The sequence below is a fragment of the Fundulus heteroclitus genome, unplaced genomic scaffold (assembly GCF_011125445.2).
Source record: "Fundulus heteroclitus isolate FHET01 unplaced genomic scaffold, MU-UCD_Fhet_4.1 scaffold_96, whole genome shotgun sequence".
Taxonomy (NCBI): domain Eukaryota; kingdom Metazoa; phylum Chordata; class Actinopteri; order Cyprinodontiformes; family Fundulidae; genus Fundulus; species Fundulus heteroclitus.
In genome coordinates this window covers 68,095-90,381 of record NW_023397428.1, presented here as the reverse complement: position 1 = coordinate 90,381, position 22,287 = coordinate 68,095, and positions in this window count along the sequence as shown.

Here is a 22,287-nt window from a genome sequence, read left to right as displayed (position 1 = left end):
AGGCACCTGTTGTGTACATCTGTTCCTTATAAAGAAACAGGGTTTGTCTTACTAGGTGTGCATTTGGGGAAGGATACACGTTGAATGCAGTTTGCCTTCAATAAAAACGATCTCTGTATTGAAAGAGTATCTTGCTTCTTAATAATCCTTTTCGGTTACACTTTATTTGAAGGGGTGTACATAAGACTGACATTACACTGTCATAAACATGACATAACACCTGTTATGAACATAAATGACTCTTTATGAACGTTTAGGACTGTTGTCATTAATTGTCATTCGGTAAATTATGACACTATTAAAGCAAAGTTGACATTTCTTAAAATGTCTTTGTTATGACAACTTGACATTGACAGAGACAAGGTTAAGTTTAGGGCTTGATTTGGGATTAGGTTAAATTTAGGGCTTGATTTGGGATTAGGTTAAATTAAGGGCTTGATTTAGGATTAGGTTAAATAAGGGCTTGATTTGGAATTAGGTTAAATTAAGGTCTTGATTTGGGATTAGGTTAAATTAAGGTCTTAACTTGGGGTTTTGTTAATTTAAGGGCTTGTCATAACAAAGACATTTTAAACCATGTCAACTTTGCTTTAATAGTGTCATAATTTACCAAATGACAATTAATGACAACAGTCCTAAACATTCATAGTCATTTATGTTCATGACAGGTGTTATGTCATGTTTAGTCCCCTCTCAAGGAATATCAAATTTCAGCCTGCAGCTAACTTCTCTCGGGTTTTCTTATGGATTTTGTTGTGTTGTGGATTTGGCAGCAGAGTAGCATAGTTAGAAGCGGATAGTGCAGTTAGTCAGGATACTCACGTAGATACACTTTATTTGAAGGGGTGTACATAAGACTGACAGTCTTATGTACACCTCTTCAAATAAAGTGTTACCTCATTTTCCAAAACAGACCACACAGCAACAACAAATCCAGTGAGAGTGTATCTACGTATCCTGACTAACTGCACTATCCGCTTCTAACTATGCTACTCTGCTGCCAAATCCACAACACAACAAAATAACGGTGCTGACGCGGAGCCAACCGGAGTACCGTGAGTGCAGTCTGATGTGTTTCACCGAGACATGGCTGCACAAGGACATTACGGACCAGATTGTCTCTGTGGATGGCTTTTAGTCGTCCGGGCCGACCGGGACACTAAGAGTGGTAAAGGAGGGGGGCTTGCCATTCTAGTAAACAGCAGATGGTGTTACCCGGGTCACATCACCATTAAAGAACAGCTCTGTAGCCCGGATGTTGAACTGCTGGCTGTTGGACTCCTTCCATACCATCAGCCTAGAGATTCCACACGTCATCATTGCTGTCCTGTCCATCCCTCTGTCTGCAAACCCAACATCTGCCTGCAGCATCATACACACCATCATCTCCAAACTACAGACTCAACATCCCAATGCCCTCATCATTATGTCAGGAGACATCAACCATGTCACCATGAACAAAGTTCTGCCAATCTTCAAACAGTATGTGAGCTGCCCTACCAGAGAGAAGAGGACCCTGGACCTGATGTATGCTAACATTAAAGATACATACATCTCCTTATCTCTCTCCCCTCTGGGCAGGTCAGATCACAACCTGATTCACCTCAAACCCTGTTATGTGCCTCTGGTGAAGAGGAAGCCTACGATCACAAGGACTATGAGGAGGTGGTCGGAGGAGGCTTATGAGGCACTGCAGGCCTGCTTTGAGGTGACTGACTGGCCTGCACTCTGTGAGCCCCAGGGGAGGACATTGATGGGCTCACAGAGTGCATCATCGACTACATCAACTTCTGTGTGGACTGCAATGTCCCAGCTCGGACTGTCACCTGTTACGCCAACAATAAACCATGGATCACCAAGGACATAAAGGCCATCCTGAATGACAAGAAGAAGGCGTTCAGAGATGCCAACCGTGAGGAAGTGAGGAGAGTGCAGGGGGTATTCTAACGTAAAATTATGGAGGCTAAAGACAAGTACAGGAGAAAGCTGGAGAATAAACTCCAGACAAACAACATGAGGGATATATGGAGTGGCATGAGAACCATCACAGGGTTCCAGAAGAGTGGTGGCATGGGGTTGGAAGGCTGCTTGGGCCGGGCCAATGAATTGAACCTATTTTTCAATAGGTTTGATACTGCGGCTCATCCCCCACAACTCTCTGCTGCTGGCTTCCCAACAACTACCACTCCACCTTCCCCCACTCCTCCTCCTTAAAGATCCCCTGTCTGCTCCTCACCACCTTAATTCACACCCACCTACTCCACTGTGGAAGATGTCCTGCCTCGTTCCTGTGCCAAAGATGCAGCGTCCTAGCGGCCCACAGATATGGGACTACAGACCAGTGGCACTGACGTCCCATATCATGAAGACCTTTGAGACGCTAGTCCTGGAGCAGCTAAGGCCCATGGTCAGGACCTTCACTGATCCACTACAGTTCGCCTACCAGCCCTGCCCGGGAGTTGAGGACAGCATCGTCTACCTGCTAAACAGAGTCTACACTCATCTGGACAAGCCGGCAAGCACTGTGAGAATCATGTTCTTTGATTTCTCCAGTGCTTTTGACACCATCCGTTCAGCTCTACTGGGTGAGAATATGACTGTGATGCAGGTGAAGGCCCCCATCGTGTCCTGGATTGTTGATTACCTGACAGGCAGACCACATTATGTATGCCTACAGAACTGTCCTCTCCCCCTTCCTCTTCACCTCAGACTTCAACTACCTCTCCCCCTTCCTCTTCACCTCAGACTTCAACTATTGCACTGAGTCCTGCACCTTCAGAAGTTTTCTGATGACTCAGCAATAGTTGGCTGCATTGAAGAGGGTGATGAGAGTTAATATAGGACTGTGGTGGGCAAGTTTGTCACTTGGAATGAGCTGAACCATGTGCAGCTCAACACGACAAAGACTAAGGAGCTAATAGTGGATCTGAGGAGGGCAAAAACACCGTGGCCCCTGTTTCCATCCAGGGGGTCCCTGTAGACACTGTGGAGGAGTATAAGTACCTGGAAGTATACTTTAAAAATAAGTTGGACTGGACTAGAAACACAGAGGCGGTCTACAAAAAGGCCCAAAGCTGACTCTTTTTCCTGAGGAGGCTGAGGTCTTTTAACATCTGTCGTTGTGGAGGAGCTGGACACTCATGACCATGACAGAGAGGAGGATGTTGTCCAGGCTTCAGTCTATCTTGGACAATGTCTCACACCCTCTCTACGACACACTGGCCCAGCAGAGGAGCTCCTTCAGCAAAAGACTCCTCTTACCCAGATGCATCACAGAGTGCCACAGGAAATCATTCCTGCCTGTGGTCATCAATCTCTACAACACCTCCCTCAGACATCCCCCCTCTGTAATTCTGACTAAAAATTACTGACATTTATTCATTCTTTTGCACAATGTCGTTGTCACTTTATTTTAGATCTATAAATATATACATATATATACATGTATATATATATATATATATATATATATATATATATATATATATATATATATATATATATATATATATATACCAATTAGCAGGGTAAGAGCACAGTTTTGCTCAAAATATTGCAATGCACACAACATTATGGGTGACATACCAGAGTTCAAAAGAGGACAAATTGTTGGTGCACGTCTTGCTGGCGCATCTGTGACCAAGGACACTGGCCCACTGACCAACCATTCAGCCCAACATGCCAACAGGAAATGGCGGCCACAAACACTTTAAAGGTAGACGGAGACCGTCCCTGATTCAGTAATGCCCTGCGGGAAGGTCAGCATGTCAGAGACTTAACACTGCACCGGGTCTTGTCCTTTATCATGGCACCAGGTTGCAAAGACCGCCCACTTGTTAGCACAGACAGCTTGTGTGGACGGCACCCATGCATTAGCCATTGTACGCCCTACTGACCCAGAGTATCTTGAAAAGTGGACCTTTGGCCTTGCAGGGGCCAAACCCAGAGCTGGAGCCGGTCCGGTTCGGGGTGCAAAATCTGACACCCCATCTGGGAGAGAAGATCCCTCCTGGAGGGGAGACACATTGGCGAGCCGGAGTTGAGCAGTAGATGAAACCAAGTCCTCGCTGGCCAGAAGGGGGATACCAGCAGAACCCTGTGCCCTTCCTGACGTACCCTTAGGAGAGTCTGAAAAAGCAGGTTGAATGGTGGAAAGGCTCAAGGAGTGTCCGGTGCCCGTTATGTGCCAGCGCGTCGTGGCCCAGAGGGCTGCTGTCATCCAAGTTGAACCAAAGGGGACAGTGAAATGTGTCCCTTGAGGGAAAGAGGTCACCGTCCGCCCTGCCGAAGACCTTCCAGATGCACTCCACTACCTCTTGGTAAACCTTCCACTCTCCTGGAAGCGGCTTCTGACGGGATAGAAAATCTGCTGGCACCTTCTCTGGCCTTGTCCTGGTCCCCCCTTGGTGGTTGATTTTAAAAACCACAGTGGTGTTGTTAGACCTTACCAGCACATGCTTCCCCTGCAAGCCTTGAAGAAAGCTCTGAAGACCCAGAAATACAGCCTGTAAGTCCATGACATTGATGTGTTCCCCGCTCTGCCGCTGGGACCATGTCCCTTGTGCCATTTGACCCCGCCTGGTTGCACCCCAGCCCGTGGAGGATGCATCTGTAAACACAACTTCCCGACAACATGGGAGGGAGCCGAGCGGCACCCGTCGTCATAAACGCCCTCACCCTTCATTGGGACAGAGACTGAAGACACTGAGGCCCTACCCCAAGTCTTCTGACACTTTGAGTGTTTCGTGTGCAATCCAGATTCAACCACATCTGGAGGGGCCGCAACGACGGCAGTCACAGGGGCACTATGGCGGATGCAGCTGTAAGCATGCCCAAAAGGCGAAGATACCACACAAAAGGCGGTGCCATGCCGCGCCTGAATTCTGGGAGCATGCTCAATACGCTCTCCATGTTCACCTGCAAGCCCAAGCATCCCACATGATGGAGCATTAACCGAGTATCTCAGACCGCCCGGTCCCGTGTCGCGGCACAAATGAGCCAGTCGTCCAGATACGGGAGGATACTTAATCCTTGTGCCTGCAGAGGAGAGAGAGCCGCTGCAACACAACAACAAAGTCTGGGGGACAGCGAAAGTCCGAACGGGAGGACCCTAAACTGGAAGTGCCTCCCCTGAAAGGCAAAACGAAGAAACTGCCAATGGGGCGGAGCGATTGGAAATTGAAAATAAGCACCCTTGAGATCTATGGAAGTGAACCAATCACCCCGGGAAATGGCCTGCAACACTTCCTTGGTGGTCAGCATATAAAAAGGCATGGCCTTCAAGTACACATTCAGGCCTCTGAGGTGCAAGACTGGATGTAGGCCCCCGGTCTTATTCGGAACCAGAAAATATATGGAATAAAAGCCCCCTGGATCTCGCAGGGGATCCACAGGCACTATTGCGCCCTTGGCCAGCAAGGTGAAGATTTCTTGGTTCAGTGCCTGTGCCTTCACCGGGTCGTGGATCACCGTCATCCTGACCCAGCCAGGGACAGGTGGCCTGTGGCAGAATTGAAGACAGTACCCCCGAGACAGGGAGAACAACACCCACAAATCAGGGGTGTGGGCAGCCCAGAAGGTGAGCTGACCCAGGGTAAAATAACTGACCACAGGCCCTGAGGCATCATTTCTGGGCCCCCAGCCCCTTTAAGGCTTGGGAAGATGCTGACCAGACTGTGTGGCTTGAAAGTGATAAAATTACCTTGCCCCAGCTTGGTCTCAAGCTCGGTTTCCCTGATCTGGAGCAGGTATTTGGACCGATCTCTGGGCTGGTTGCAAAGGACCCGCAGCTGCCCAAGTGCGGACTGGTTGGCGATCGCGCCTGTGAAGCCCTGCAAGCTGCTGCCTTGTTCTAGAGTCCTGAGCTGTATGGTCCAAGGCATCCAGTGCTGCAGAGCCAAAAGGTTCCCCCAGAACTCCAGGCAGGGTCCGGAGGGTTCTCCTACAAGGATCGGTAAGCGACAACTGTGCCAACCAGACCTGGCGGTGAGCGTGAACCAGTGTGGAAAGTGTGCATTCAAGCTCCTTCATCACGAGAGCAAAGGCCTGCAGGGATGCATCAACCAGGCCTTGCGTGTCATGGTCCAGTGGAACAGATTCCAAGATACGGCCAATATAAGATGGGAGAGAGAGCTCCCAATCCGGCCCATGCGGGCCCCAGAGTCATAGGCCTTGCAGAGAAGGTCATCAGTAACACGGCACTGAGGGCGCGGATAACGGGCATTGGGCCGCAAAACCTCATCAGGTGGAATGATAAGAGAGGCAATGTCAGATTCCACCGCTGGCATCTGCCCCAAGCCAACCCTGGGTGCCTCCTGCATAGCTGCCAGGACCCTGCCATCTGTTGTCAGACATGAAAGTGCCTTGGTGTCTGACCAGCAAGCATGTAGCTCCCGTATATACTCCCCCAAGGGAGGAACCACAAAGGCAGTCTCTGATCTACTGCGCTTAAAGAAGGCGGATGATCTTGTGACAGCTGTGCATAAGTCAAATGGCGGCATACATCTATTTCAAATCAAATCCACTCAGGTAAGTACAAGCCAACAATTGAAAATTAAACAAAGTACGGTTTAAACATTAACAACTGTCTCATATTTCACAAGGAAACAAACTGGAGTTTCAAGCACTGAAAGAGTCGGTGGAATACAGCCAGGGTCCGAAATTAACACTCGCCAGTCGCCAAATGCGAGTAAATTTCCCGTTTGGCGAGTGATTTTCAGAGGGCTAGCTGCCACATGGCGAGTAAATGTTTGTACCAAATAAAATAAAAATAACATAAAAATAACGAAACCCATGTGATTCGTTCACAGCTCTGTTCATCCAGAGCTCAGTCTAGACCCGCCTTCTGCGGTGCTGGTTCAGCTTCTTTCACATTCAGAACCAGTGATGGCTGCACGCTGGATCAGAAACCAGATCTGCTAACCAGATACAGTCTATAATGCCAATTAGTCTGTTTATAAGTTTCGTTCTTATTTATTCTGATTTTTTTTAACTACCTGTGCTGCGGCTCTGTGCTTCACCGCTCTTACTGCGCCTCCCCCGCCCCCCCCTCTCGGAGGAAGGTGCTTTTATCAGCGGCCAGCCTTCAAAACGTGAATCGCTACGTTTAATGTCCTTCCACTCGTACCAAAATGTCCCAATTAAAGTCAGTAGGAGAGTCAGTAACTGTTTTTCATGCTCTTTTGTTTTTAACGACAAAGAACCAGCGGTGCTTTGGTGGGTGTGGTGCCTTGCGCTTGAATTCAGGTGGGCAAAATTACGTTATACGAGGGTAAAATCCAGCAGCTAAATCAGCGTAAAGACGCAGCGTGAACCCTCAGTGCTTTAAGTGTTGCAGCTGAGGGGAAAATTTTTAACCGTACTGGCTTGATTAAACTCTGACTCATTCACAAATAAGAACAACATGGATAGAATAATGATAATCTGTAGTGTTTTTTATTGCCTGGATGTGAATCTGATAATTCATATTGTGTCTTTTATAATCAACTACAATATTTTCTTTTTTTTTAAGTCAGGAAACAAAGATTTCTCTTCCAGGGTCCAGTCAGCCATGCCCCCAACCACGCCCCCCATCATTAACATAATCTCATTCTTAATTTTTATAAAAGTTGAGGTCTGGTCAGGATTAATATTTTGGCCGGTAAAAAATATGCCTGGCCGGTTGATTTTTACATCTACCGGCCAACTTGACCGGTGAATAACAAAGTTAATTTCGGACACTGAATACAGCCAAGCGTAGTTAGTCTCTGTCACCGCCGAGAACAAAGCGCTAAGGGGGAAAGTCACGGAACTCACCGAGGGGATGATGCAGCACTCCGGCAAAAATAAGAAGATGAAAGAATCCATTCTGGATATTCAGCCTCGAAGTATGAGAGATAACCTCATGTTTGCAGGCATCCTGGAGCAGCAGGAGGAGGACCCAGAGGTGACAATCCATGAGTTCCTCCAGCCGGAGCTGAAAATCCAGGCGGATCAGGTAAAAAATATCACCTTTCATCGGGTTCACCGGCTCGGAGGTAAGAAGCCCGATAAAACCCGTCCCAGACCGATAGTAGCTAAATTTGAGCATTATAAACAAAAAGAGCAGGTCAGGAGTCGGGGCAAAGAGGTGAGAGGAATGGATTTCAGCGTTAATGACCAGTTTCCAAAGGAAATCCCAGATCGTAGGCAAGTTTTATTCCCAATCAGAAAGAAATACATTACCGAAGGTCTCAGAGCTACGGTAGCAGTTGACAAACTTTATATTAATGGTCAGTTGTTCAGGGATCAGAAGATCACTCCTTGGCTTTATTAGATGCACAACAGGCGGATTTAAAGCATGTCACACTTGTTAAAAGTGTATAGAACGGAACACGGTGATAAATTAAATGTATGCACAGCTCAAGAGCACGTTGGCACGGTATAGTTGTTAGTCACAGTTGGGTACACGAGGCATGGGCTGTGGTTCTTCCTCTTTCCCCTTTTCTCACTCATTGCACTTTCTTAATTCTCTGTCTTCCTTTATATTATTCGTCTGCTTCTTTCCTGTTGACCAAACAATCACAAGCACGTTGTATTATGCTACCAGGGTCCTGTCTTCTACACTTCTTCTACACTTCATATTGAGATGAAAATATCCGCATTGTGCTGTATATGCACACATGGCTTGTGGTCTCTGCTTCAGTCATTCTCGCAAATATGCTCGTTTGTCTGAAATCAGGGAAACTGTCATGCAGGTGAGACATCTAAAGTGATTAAGGAGGAGAGGAAGAGAGTAAGGAATCAGAATAGCAATGGTTCCGGTAGAGAAAAACGAGCGAGAATAAAAAATGTTTCCCCTCTCTCACCTGACTTTACGTCGCTTACATCAGCAGAGGAAAATTTGAATTTGGGCCAAAAGTTTTATTTACAAGATTAAATTGAGTGACTTCGTCTCTTTTTGATCGCGCAGGGCCTACAAATAGCGCTGCTCATGGGGCTGTGACTATGAACCGCGACAAACACCTATGCACATGACACGTGGGGGGGAGGTGTGTTGATAGACGAGATTTCTTGAACAGTTGTTCATGCACAGAGCTATAATACTTTTCATCGTGATCCAGAGAGGCGCATTTAATTTTAAAGAGGGAGGGCTGCAAAGAGCTGCGGAGTGTTACTATGGGCATGTTTACCTGCTGAATGTTGCCAGACAGGACACTGTAAAAGAAAAAGAAAAAAAAAAAGAAGCTGGGGCTGGAAGCTGGAGGCAATGGAGTCAGATCCGTAGGCCCCAGAGCTCGGGAGATCCTCACAGAAATGGGTACCAGAGGCCACCACCAAATTAGCATCGTCATCAGTGACTGATACTTCATCCTGCTCTAGAGGGAGAGCCGCGCTGCAATCACCACCAGCCTGACAGGACTGGAGAAGGGCTCTCATATGGGCCAGCTCAGTAGTGAGATAATCCACTCTTGTGGACAACCTCCCTGCATCGGTCAGTCTGGCTAGCTTTGCCTGCACCAAAGGTGCCACAGTGGGCCGTTTGCACATCGCCTTTCCCGGCGGCAACAGACTATTCTGCGCAGCGTCCGCCCAGTCGGTAGGCTGCTCCAGTGCAGCCAGCCAATCCAGCCTGACCAACCGGGGCAAGCGTTATCTGACAGCGCCTCCCGTAGATGTTCCACACCGAAACAGGAGGGACACAAATCATGCCCATCATCAGGCTGAAGCAGAGCCAGACAGGTCGAGCAGCACAAATTATCCAGCATCATAATGCTGAAGGCGACTCTGTTGTAGGAAAACTCCCTTAGAGGTTTCAAACTCAGTGTGAGCAGGAACGTCACCAGCTAATCCGATTATTAACCAAAGATAAACTCAACGCGAGAAGAAAACGCCACTGGTGAGTCAGATAAACAAACTTATAGAAGAACTCAGCGCAAGCAGCAACGCTACCGGTGAGTCAAAAGAGCCACAAAATTTCTGTGGTAAATGAACGCGAGCAGTAAACTACTGCTGAGAAAAGAACAAAACTTGCCAGTCATCGTTGCCCCTGGAGGGCTGCACAAGCAGAGCTACTAGCAGGGCTACTAGCAACAAGCAGCTATGATAGCACATGGTACACACAGAAGCAACCAGCTTCACACGACCACACCTGCGCGCGAGAAGAACAAAGAGAACGCTGGGTGGCACGTGACTATATAGAGTCACATGGGTCCCCGGCAGGTCACAGGTGACTTTGTTGTCATTAGTACTCAACCTGCGCATGCGCAAGAATGATCATTCATTCATCCCCACTGAACGCCTCTGGTGGTCAGTAGGGATGGAATAGAACTAACCTGAACTTCCACATGCAATATTAAACAACTGTTAAAAAATAAACAAAAAGAAAACCTACTACTGTGCAATTATGACAATGTACAATATTTACAGTTTATAATCTCCAATTTGGAATATTTACACACATACATTTAACAATCTATACAACAATATATCATCTCACCATATCACCTAGGACTGTACACCTCACCTCTTAATGTTTATACTGTATTTATTTAGGATAATCTGACTTTGTGATATCATACACTGGAGCTGGTTTTAATCACATTGTACATGTGTTGCAGATCTTTTACAAAGACAATAAAAAGCATTGTGATTCTGATCTTGTCAACAACTTTCCAAAGAGGTGACTTCTTGAGGAGGACTTGGACACTTCAGTGTCACTTAGCATCTTTTCATTCAACTTTTCCCTCCTGGGCGAAGAGAAGAGCAACGTTGGTACCTAAATATTTTAGGGATAATATGACAACTAAATAAGACAACATGAATTAATGAATGTCTGCTCACCTCACAGGACCGATGGAGGGGTTGATGGAGACCAGCTGGAGCAACTGAGCGATGGAAGCATCGGTGATCTGATTGTGACTCAGACTGGAATACAAACACAACACTCTGCATTATGTACGGTTCTACTGGAAACATGTTCATGATAAACCAAGCATTCAGAACCACAGAGAAGAGCAGCAGGATCCAGATGTCCCAGTGGATAGACACAAGTGTCCTCTAAGAGAAGTCTGTGTTCATCATGCAGACACTAACAGGGATATGAGTCTCTCCTGGATCTGAACACAGCATCACGGCTCATTGAAGCATGACTGGCTAATAAAGGACTCTGTGGATCAGCTGCTCCACTTTGGATCAGAATCGAGGAAGTGTTTGTCTCCCACAGAGGGGACGGTCTGGGACACTTACTCCAGGACCTGGACTTTGTGCAGATGTGCGATGAGTTGGAGCAGCAGCTGGTCTGTCAGCTGGCAGTGACTGAGGTCCAGCTCTGTTAGACCTTCAGAATGGTCCAGCATCAGAACCAGAGATCCACAGAGCCTCTGATCCAGTGGGACGTGACTCAGGTCCAGTTCTCCTCCCAGGGCTCTGCACAGGGACACGGCCCGTCTCACTGTGTCCCTCTCACTGTCCACAGGAAGCAGGGACAGCAGCTGGACCAGGACCGTCTTACTGACTCTGAACAGGAGGAACAGAGCAAAGATCATCAAAGTGGAGAAGCTTCTGCTTCATCTTCAGCGGCGCTCTTCCTCACCTGAGACGGACCCTATCCAGGACAGGAAACAGCAGGTCCAGCCCGCTGTCCTCCACCTCACAGTCCCTCAGGTGGAGCTGTGTGTCCCTGCTGCTGCGTCTCAGGATGCTGGAGACGGCCCTGCAGTCGGCAGCCGTCACCCTCAGAGGCTCAGGCTGATCCTCCTCTGGTACCTCCACGCAGGAGGAGAGGGACAGGTCCAAGCTGTGCTGCAGAGTCCTCAGCAGGTCCGACGCCTCCTGCTGGCTGTCAGAGGCAGCGCAGCAGTGGATGAAGCTTAGCAGCTGCTTCCTGTCCACGCTGGTGGGAACAGAGAAGAGAGCCAACCAGTTAATGAACAGGAGGGGATGTTTTATCAGGGGAAGGAGCTCTGAAATCTGACCTGAGATCAGAAACTGTGCGCAGCATCCTGAGGATGGACTGTGTTCCCTCTGCAGGGATGGAGCTCCACAGCAGCTTCAGCTTAACTCCATCACCGTGTCTGAGGATGAATAGCAGAGCAGCAGCGTCCTCTGAGTCCAGCTTTGTGCAGCTCAGGTTGATCACATGACCCAGTGACCTCAGCAGACCGGGGATCATGTGACTGCTGCGACTTCTGTAGAGCTCTCTCATGGACGTCCTCACAAAGCTGGGGCTGGGCCTGAAAGCAGGCAGAGGAGAGACACTTTGTTTAGTTACAGGAACCAGAGGCTGCAGATGGAAGATCAGACCAACTATTTATGAGAAGAAGACTAAACCTCCACCTCTGAAGCAGCAGCCTGTGCAGAAAGGGCAGCAGCTGTGCAGCTCTGTCCTGTAAGCGGTTCTCCTTCAGGTTCACAGCGATGGTCTGAGCTGACGGCTGCTGCAGCAGATAGTGAAGGACCTCCCAGCTCAACCTGCAGGAGCTCAGGTCTCCACCAAGCTTATTCAGGGAGGACAACGTCAACTCCTGGTCCTGGACCTCATGGAGGAGGACCACCAACTGCTGGAGACTCTCCTCACCCAGTCTGAGGAGTTCACAGATTAAATCCTTACTGAAGATAAATGAGTTCAGCTGATGGAGGTGAGGAAAGACCTTTACCTGACTGTGAGAGGAGTATCGTGAAGCAGCAGACTGAAGAGACTCTGAGCAGGGAGGCAGGACTCAGTCAGGTTCAACCGTCTGACGGTCCAGAACCTCAGCAGAGACGCCAAACTGCTGCCAAGCTTCAGAAAGACTCTCTGTGAAGATTGAGCCTCGATGGAGACCACAGAAAGCTCTTCAACAACCAGAGGAGAGGCCACCCTGCCTCTTCTCACCCACCGAGACAGGAACAAGGCCAAGCTGCTGGAAAGTCTGAAATCAGAGACAGAGAACAGAGACCGTCAAGAACTGATGGTTCAACATGACTGCAGATTAGTGGTGAAAAGGAGGTTCCTGCCTGAGACTGTGGAGGTGTGTTGTAGATCTAAAGAGGACAGACGCTCCTCTGGCAGACATCTTGTTGGCTTTGAGGACCAGATCCACTTTAGATCCACACAGCTGGAGAACTCTGCCAACAGATCTGCAGGTTTTCCTGTGTAACTCTCCTGTTAGCAGCAGGTTGAAGTCCAGGAGCTGCAGCAGAGACACCAGCTGGTGGACCTCCTCTCTGGATCTCACTGATATAAAGGAACAGACACTCTGGAAGAACCCTGGAGAACAGCTGAAAGACAGAGAAACAAATAAGATGTCAGACATGTGACAAAAAAATATTTTATTAAGTACTGATGTTAAATAAAATGACTTCACCTGAGCTGTGAGATATAAGGCAGACACTGTAGAAAACTCCTCACTTCACTCTCTTCCTGTGAGCAGCCTGTCAGCTCCACTGGTTTCTTCTCTGGTTGGAGTCTCAGCACTTCCAGGAGGATGGAGGTCTTTCTCTCTGAGAGGTCTATGGTCCAGTCTGCAGGAGCTGACTGGAAAACTGACTGTAATGATGGAAGGAGACTCAGACCTGTTTTAGTCTCACAGTCCTTCATCTGGGAGTACAGATCCAGCAGGAAGTCACTCTGATATTTATCACTATCATCTACAGGGAATGTTTGATATCTGCAGACTGATGCTAACAGCTCCAGCATCTTCTCTCCTGTCTGCTGTTCTCTCTTTGCTGCTGCACAGAACAGATTCACTAAGAACATGGTTTGTTCAGGAAGATCTGAGCTCTGATGATCAAACCTGGAACAACAAGAAGGAAACATTTAGTGATGATTTGGCCTGAGCTGCATAAAAACAACCACTGTCTACTGATGGACTCCATCTTGAACATGTCTGTCCTGGATGTGATGAAATTACATGTTAAACACATGTTTGTTCAGAGCAGCTGTTTCTGACTCACAACACAAACACTGATCCTGTGGCTCACATCTCTGACTTATTATCATCTCTGGCATTTCCTGATGTTGGATTTAGTTTTTAGCTGCAGAGAAATTCAAGCAACCAGCAGCAGCTTTAACTGCATGTTTTTCTCTGTGTGTCTGAGGAGCTGTTAACATGGCTGTGTTGTTGTCACTGAGCTACAGAGCTCTTAGTATTCACATAATTTCATTATTCTCTCACACTGAAGACTGTCACGTGTTTCTAAGCTGCTGCAGCTCAATATTTCTCCTTAAAACATGCATGTTCTCCCACATTGTTCTCTGGAAGCATTTGTTCCCACAGAGACCTTCATTCAGAGCAGTTAGACCAGCAGCCAGTAATGGTTCATGTTGCTGTTCTGACCACTGGAAACATGAGGGAGGACCTATCCACTGGATGGACAGAGAATGGATCTCAGTGAAATGTCAATTAAACTAAAACAGAATTATCAAAGTAGTCATAAATAATATATTTTATATCCACTAGATGATACAATTTATAATTAAACTTGATATTTTTAGATAAATCCTGCAGGTTGGTGAACAATCAGAGTTTAAAGCAAAAAAAAAAAATTGAAACTAAAGGAAAAAGCAGTTATATTTCATCCCTCCTGACCGCCAGAGGCGGTGCTGAAAGCACTGAATGTTCCCTTCGGGCATGCGCAGTTCGAGTAATTATACCAACAGAGTCACACCTGTGACGCCAGATGACCACTCAGAGGCTATATAGCCTGCTGTCATCCTTGGCTCTGTTCCTTTTTTCTTCTCGCAAGCGGTTCGTTAGCTTCCCCGTTGTGTGACGCCCCATCGCTCGGAGTTGCGGTTTTTCCTCCGCCCTCCCAGGGCTGCAACGGGTTGATTGTGGAAGTTTTTCGGAAGGTAAGTAAGCTGTTTGTTGGTGACGGTAGCGTTCGCGCCCCCTCTCTCAGCTCACGGTTTTTCGTTACCCTGTTACCTACAGCTGGGGCTGTTGATTGAGTACGGCTAACGTTGTTAGTTCTTTGGTTTATCAGTTTATACCGGTGACGGCAACGTGTTCGCTCCTTCTCCCAGTGTGACTAAAAAGATAATTTACCGAAGTTTAAAAACGACTAACGTCGTTAGCTCCTTGGTTTACCGGTTTATACCTGGTGACGGTAGCGTGCTCACTCCCTCTCCCAGTGTGACTAAGTTAATTTACTGAAGTGTGAAGTACTGCTAATGTTGATAGCTCCTTTTGGTTTGCCAGTTTATACCTGGTGACGGCAGCGTGTTCGCTCCCTCTCCCAGTGTGACTAAGTTAATTTACTGAAGTGTGAAGTACGGCTAACGTTGTTAGCTCCTTTTGATTTACCGGTTTATACCTGGTGACGGCAACGTGTTCGCCCCCTCTCCCAGTGTGACTAAGTTAATTTACTGAAGTGTGAAATACGGCTAACGTTGTTAGCTCCTTTTGGTTTACCGGTTTATACCTGGTGACGGCAGCGTGTTCGCCCCCTCTCCCAGTGTGACTAAGTTAATTTACTGAAGTGTGAAGTACGGCTAACGTTGTTAGCTCCTTTTGGTTTAACGGTTTATACCTGGTGACGGCAGCGTGTTCGCCCCCTCTCCCAGTGTGACTAAGTTAATTTACTGAAGTGTGAAGTACGGCTAACGTTGTTAGCTCCTTTTGGTTTAACGGTTTATACCTGGTGACGGCAGCGTGTTCGCCCCCTCTCCCAGTGTGACTAAGTTAAATTACTGAAGTGTGAAGTACGGCTAACGTTGTTAGCTCCTTTTGGTTTACCGGTTTATACCTGGTGATGGCAGCGTGTTCGCCCCCTCTCCCAGTGTGACTAAGTTAATTTACTGAAGTGTGAAGTATGGCTAACGTTGTTAGCTCCTTTTGGTTTACCGGTTTATACCTGGTGACAGCAGCGTGTTCGCCCCCTCTCCCAGTGTGACTAAGTTAATTTACTGAAGTGTGAAGTACGGCTAACGTTGTTAGCTCCTTTTGGTTTACCAGTTTATTCCTGGTGACGGCAGCGTGTTCGCCCCCTCTCCCAGTGTGACCAACTTCATTACTGGAGTGTGAAATAGGGCTAACGTCGTTAGCGCCTTTATGAGAATCGAATGCAGCTGGGAGCTGGTTTTATACCCGATGACGGTAGAGTGTTCGCCCCCTCTCCCAATATCAGCCTCCTTGTGTTTGCACCCTATTTCTTGGCTCTGCTATAATTGGTGACGGTTGCGTTCGCGCCCCCTCTCCCGATTTTAGCGCATTTTCATTTAATTGGGTTGAGCCTTGTCGACCTTAGACATGGATGGCTTCCACAGCTGCAGGGATTGTGGGGCTGCCCTCCAGGCAGAGGATGGCCATGACCTGTGCCCTACCTGCCTTGGACATGAGCACCTTGTGGAGGCGCTGTCCGAGAACCCCTGCATGAATTGTAGTTTTATGCCACATGCAGTGAGGGTGGCCCGGTTGACACAGTTTTGCCCCCAAGAGGGTTCTGACCTTCCGCCCTCTGGACAGGTAGATCCCCCCAGCGCTGTGGTGGGACCGCGGTCTCAGCACTCCCCCCCCTCAGAGGAGACGGGCCAAACTTGACCAGGGCCTGGCCACAAGGGTGGAACAGTTGTCAGCGGAGTTGGCAGAGATGAAATCTTTGTTACAGACACATCGATCTGATGCCTCTCTTCCAGTGGCTGGGCTCTCCTTCTCATCCATGCCTGAACTAGTTGCGGAGGAGAACGTCATATCTCTGGCTGCCTATGCTTCTCATTTCAGAGACGAGGAGGAGGCAGGGTCCTCTCAAGCCTCTGACAATGGATCGTTTTCATCCCGGGACTCTACTCCATTTTCTGTACCTCCATCAGAGGAGTACCTTAAGGAGTTGCACGCTTGTTGGTGGGACCCGAGAGCGTTATCACGGCTCTCCTCAGACGGTCGGGTGTTGGCTGCCATGCACGAGTCGGTAAAAGCCGGCCTGGACCGTATGCCAGCAGTTGAACCAGCTGTTGCTTCACTGATTGTGTCGCCAGATGAAGCCCTGCGTCATGAGGTCAGGTGCCCACGGACTCAATGCCGGGTTACAGATGACCTCCTGTGTAAGGCTTACAATGCAGGAGCGCGTGCTGGACGTCTTGGGAACTCCCTGGCGCACATCATGTTCGCCCTCTCTACATCCGTTCAGGACGCTGGTGGTGCAGCTGCAGCGGTTGGCTTTAGGGATGCAGCATTGCAGGCCTTTGCGCTGATGACCAGAGAGCTCGGTCGTGTCATGTCATTCCTTGTCCAAGCTCGTAGACAGGTCTGGCTTGCACAGTCTCCTCTCACGGAGGCTTGCCGTAGGACCCTCAGGGGTGTCCCGGTTGTGTCAGGGGAGTTGTTTGGATCAGCTGCCCTGGAGGCACTGGAGCGGATTATTGAGGCGCGTCAGACCAGCCAGCAGCTTTCTGGCCTTCGCAGGAGCGTACCCCCCTTTCCTCAGCGTTCAGGGCGCCCTGCTACTACCCCCAGCGTTCGGCCACGGCCTCAGACTGGTGATGGATCTGGTGGTTCCTATACCCGTGATGTGCGGCAGAGACCCAGCAGGGACTTTCGCAGGCCAGTCGGCCGCCCAGCTAGACAGACCTGGGCCTCAGATCCTGGACGTCCTCCCCCCAGGGCTCCCAGAGGCCGAGGGGATAGAAGATGACGCCACCGGGCCAGCCGTCGGACATTTTTCCCATCAGCAGCTACGTTTCTGGGCTGCTCACTCTGTGGATCCATGGGTGGTTGCCACCCTAACCCATGGCTACAGACTCCAGTTCCCACGGCGGTCCCCTCTCTCACGCCGGGTTCAAAATGACCATTATCACCGACCCGGTGAAATCCTTGGCACTAGACCAGGAGCTTTCCGCCCTCCTAGCCAAGGGAGCAATCGAGGCTGTGGATCCTCTGCGGCAACCCAGAGGCTACTATTCCACGTACTTCCTTGTGGCAAAAAAGACCGGCGGTTTTCGCCCCGTCCTAGATCTAAGGGGACTCAATCAGTACCTGAAAGTCCTTCCATTCCACATGCTCACCACAGCAGAGGTCCTTCAGACTATCGTGGCAGGGGATTGGTTTACGTCAGTAGATCTGACAGATGCCTACTTTCATGTACCTATCGCGGCAGAACATCTCCGCTTTCTCAGGTTTGCTTATCAGGGTCGCCATTGGCAATTCCGGGTGCTCCCTTTCGGGCTCTCCCTTTCCCCAAGGGTGTTTACTCCTTGCGTGAAAGCGGCCCTCTCTCCTCTGCAGGCCTCCGGAGTCAGGATTCTGCCATACCTGGACGACTAGCTTCTCTGTGCTCCCACTCAGGTAGCTGCCTCTCGGGATACGTCCCGGCTTCTTCTCCAGGTGTCACGGTTGGGCCTCAAAGTCAACCTTGCAAAGAGTTGTCTGGTTCCATCTCAGACAACCACCTTTCTTGGGATGCATCTGGACTCCACTACCATGAAGGCCCGTCCGTCTGTTCACAGGGTGGACGACATACTCCAGTTTGTCAGTCGATTCAGGCTGGGCAGGCAGTTTCCTTACAGCATCTTCCTGCGAATGCTGGGCAAACTGACATCGGTCACTCGTGTCGTGCCCTTGGGTTTGCTCCTTCTGCGTCCTTTGCAGCGGTGGCTCAACAGCTTTCACCTAGACGCCAGGCTGCACAGACGTCACAGGCTCATGGTGACGAGGATGTGCCTCCGTGCCCTAGCTCCTTGGCAGGACAGGACCCTTTTGTCCTGTGGCGTTCCAATGGAGTTAGTGGTGTCTTGAAGGGAGGTGGTCACCACATATGCCAGCCCCAAGGGCTGGGGCGCCGTGTGGCAACACAGAGCGGTTCGGGGTCTCTGGGGTCCAAGGGAGCGCACCGAGCACATAAACGTGCTGGAGCTGCGGGCTGTGCACATGGCCCTCAGGTGCCTTCTGCCCCACCTAGAAGGAAGGCATGTGTTGGTTCGAACGGACAACACCTCTGTTGTTTACCATATAAACCACCAGGGAGGCATCAGGTCAGCACGTCTCCTGGAGGTGTCCAGGGATCTCCTGGAATGGGCGTTTCCCCGTCTATCCACCCTGCGCGCAGCATATCTACCAGGGCGGCAGAACCAGGTTGCAGACTCTCAGACTATCCCGCCAGGCACCTGCTCCGGGAGAGTGGTCTCTTCACCGCAACGTAGTGTGCAAGATCTGGAACCTCTTTGGCCAGGCAGAGGTAGATCTGTTTGCCACAGAGGAGTCAACCCAGTGCCCCCTATGGTATTCCCTGACAGGGGTCGAGGGCGCACTGGGCCAGGATGCGCTAGCTCATCCATGGCCACAGGTTCTCCTGTATGCCTTTCCACCCCTCTCGCTGATTTGGCCTACTCTACGGAGGGTTCTCGAGGGCGGCCACAGGGTGTTGCTGGTAGCTCCGTTCTGGCCAGCACGCCCGTGGTTCCCGCTGCTTTGGAGTCTGTGTCTCAGTACTCCATGGCGTCTTCCAACAAGGAGGGACCTGCTGTCTCAGTTGGGGGGACAAATATGGCACCCCAACCCTCAACATCTCCAGCTATGGGCCTGGCCCCTGGGAGGCTGACTGGGTGTTCAGAACCTGTCAGACACACCATTTTGAGTGCTAGGGCGCCCTCCACTAGGCTGCAGTATGACAACAGATTTTTTTTCTCAGTGGTGCTCTGCCCACAATGAGAATCCGGTTACCTGCTCGGTGCCCACTATTCTGGAGTTCCTCCAGTCTCTCCTTGATAAGGGCCGCTCTCCTTCGACCCTTAAGGTGTATGTTGCGGCAATTTCATGTTGTCGACCTGTCGACGACCATACAGTAGGGCGCCATGATCTGGTCTCTCTTTTTCTGCGCGGTGCTCGTAGGTTATGCCCGCTGCCCGATTGGGACCTACCATTGGTTCTTGCGGCCCTGTGCCACCCTGCATTCGAGCCTTTGACACAAGCGGACCTCTAGTGGCTTTCTTGCAAGACCGCCTTTCTGTTGGCTATCGTCTCAGCTAAGAGAGTCAGTGAGTTACATGCCTTCTCTGTCAGCCCCTACATGTATCAGGTGGGCTCCAGATGACTCCGGTGTTACCCTGTGGCCTAACACTGCATGTGTGCCTAAGGTGTTGTCTCCTTTTCACCGTAACGAGCCATTGCTGTTGGCTCGGTTTCAGCCTCAGTCAGGTGCAACTGAGGGGTCTGAGTTATTGTGACCAGTAAGGGCATTGGAGGCATATATTTCGGCCACCGCAAGTCTAAGACGCTCAGACCAGCTTTTCCTGTGTTATGAGGGTCCGAGGTTAGGCTACCCTCTTTCCAAGAAGTGTCTGTCCCATTGGATAGTGAGCGCCATCTGCCACGCCTAAGCTGTAGGTCGCGACTCCCTGCCAGTCAGGGTGAGGGCACATTCCACCAGGAGCATCTCTGCTTCCTGGGCGGCTTTGAGAGGGGTCCCTCTGGAAGCAATATGTGCTGCTGCATCATGGGCTTCCCCGACCAACTTCACGAGGTTCTACAACGTCAATGTGACTGTCCCTCATCCACTGGGTCAGGTTCTTTTACAAGGTTCTGCTGGGCCCTCTCAGTGAGGTATGTGCTCAGGATTTCTTGTGACATAGTTGGCATTAGTCATTCAGTGCTTTCAGCACCGCCTCTGGCGGTGATGAGGGATTAAATAGAACGAAAATTACGTATGTAACTACAGTTCTATGAATCCCGGATGACCGCCAGAGCTTTTCTGTCACTCAGAATCCTTGCTTCTGCGAGAAGATTCTGTAGGAACAGAGCCAAGGATGACAGCAGGCTATATAGCCTCTGACTGGTCATCCGGCGTCACAGGTGTGACTGTTATTTTGGTATAATTACTCAAACTGCGCATGCCCGAAGGGAACATTCAGTGCTTTCAGCACCGCCTCTGGCGGTCATCCGGGATTCATAGAACCGTAGTTACATACGTAACTTTCGTTTTAAGATTAGAATGATTTGTAATAAAGAGGAAAAGCTGGAATATGTCATGGAGAAAATCTAAAGGTTTTTTAGACTTTGTGGAGTCATATTTTGCTCCATTTGATCGAACATACAACGTTTAATAAAAACAAGTAAATAAAATATTAAATGACTGCATTACTGTACCTGAGCTGTGAGATATAAGGCAGACACTGTAGGAAACTCCTCACTTCACTCTCTTCCAGGGAGCAACCTGTCAGTTTCACTTGTTTCTTCTCTGGTTGGAGTCTCAGCACTTCCAGGAGGATGGAGGTCTTTCTCTCTGAGAGGTCTATGGTCCAGACTGCAGGAGCTGACTGGAAAACTGACTGTAATGATGGAAGGAGACTCAGACCTGTTTTAGTCTCACAGTCCTTCATCTGGGAGTACAGATCCAGCAGGAAGTCACTCTGATATTTACCATCAGAGTATGTTTCATTAAAAGGGAATGTTTTATATCTGCAGACTGATGCTAACAGCTTCAGCATCTTCTCTCCTGTCTGTTGTTCTCTCTCTGCTGCTGCACAGGACAGATTCACTAAGAACCTGGTTTGTTCAGGAAGATCTGATCTCTGAGGATTAAACCTGGAACAAAAAGAAGGAAACATTTAGTGATGATTTGGTCTGAGCTGCATAAAAACAACTACTGACTACTGATGGACTCCATCTTGAACATGTCTGTCCTGGATGTGATGAAATTACATGTTAAACACATGTTTGATCAGAGCAGCTGTTACTGACTCACAACACAAACACTGATCCTGTGGCTCACATCTCTGACTTATTATCATCTCTGGCATTTCCTGATGTTGGATTTAGTTTTTAGCTGCAGAGAAATTCAAGCAACCAGCAGCAGCTTTAACTGCATGTTTTTCTCTGTGTGTCTGAGGAGCTGTTAACATGGCTGTGTTGTTGTCACTGAGCTACAGAGCTCTTAGTATTCACATCATTTCATTATTCTCTCACACTGAAGACTGTCACATGTTTCTAAGCTGCTGCAGCTCAATATTTCTCCTTAAAACATGCATGTTCTCCCACATTGTTCTCTGGAAGCATTTGTTCCCACAGAGACCTTCATTCAGAGCAGTTAGACCAGCAGCCAGTAATGGTTCATGTTGCTGTTCTGACCACTGGAAACATGAGGGAGGACTTAGACAGGATGGACTGGAGGAGGAAGACCATGACAAGACTGAACCTTTCCACTGGATGGACAGAGAATGGATCTCAATGAAAAGTCAATTAAACTAAAACAACAGAATTATGAAACTATTCATAAATAATAGATTTTACATCCACTAGATACAACAATTTAGAATTAAACTGGAGATTTTTAGATAGATCCTGCAGGTTAGTGAATAATCAGAGTTTAAAGCAACAAAAAAAACTGAAGCTAAAGGAAAAAGCAGTTTTAAGATTA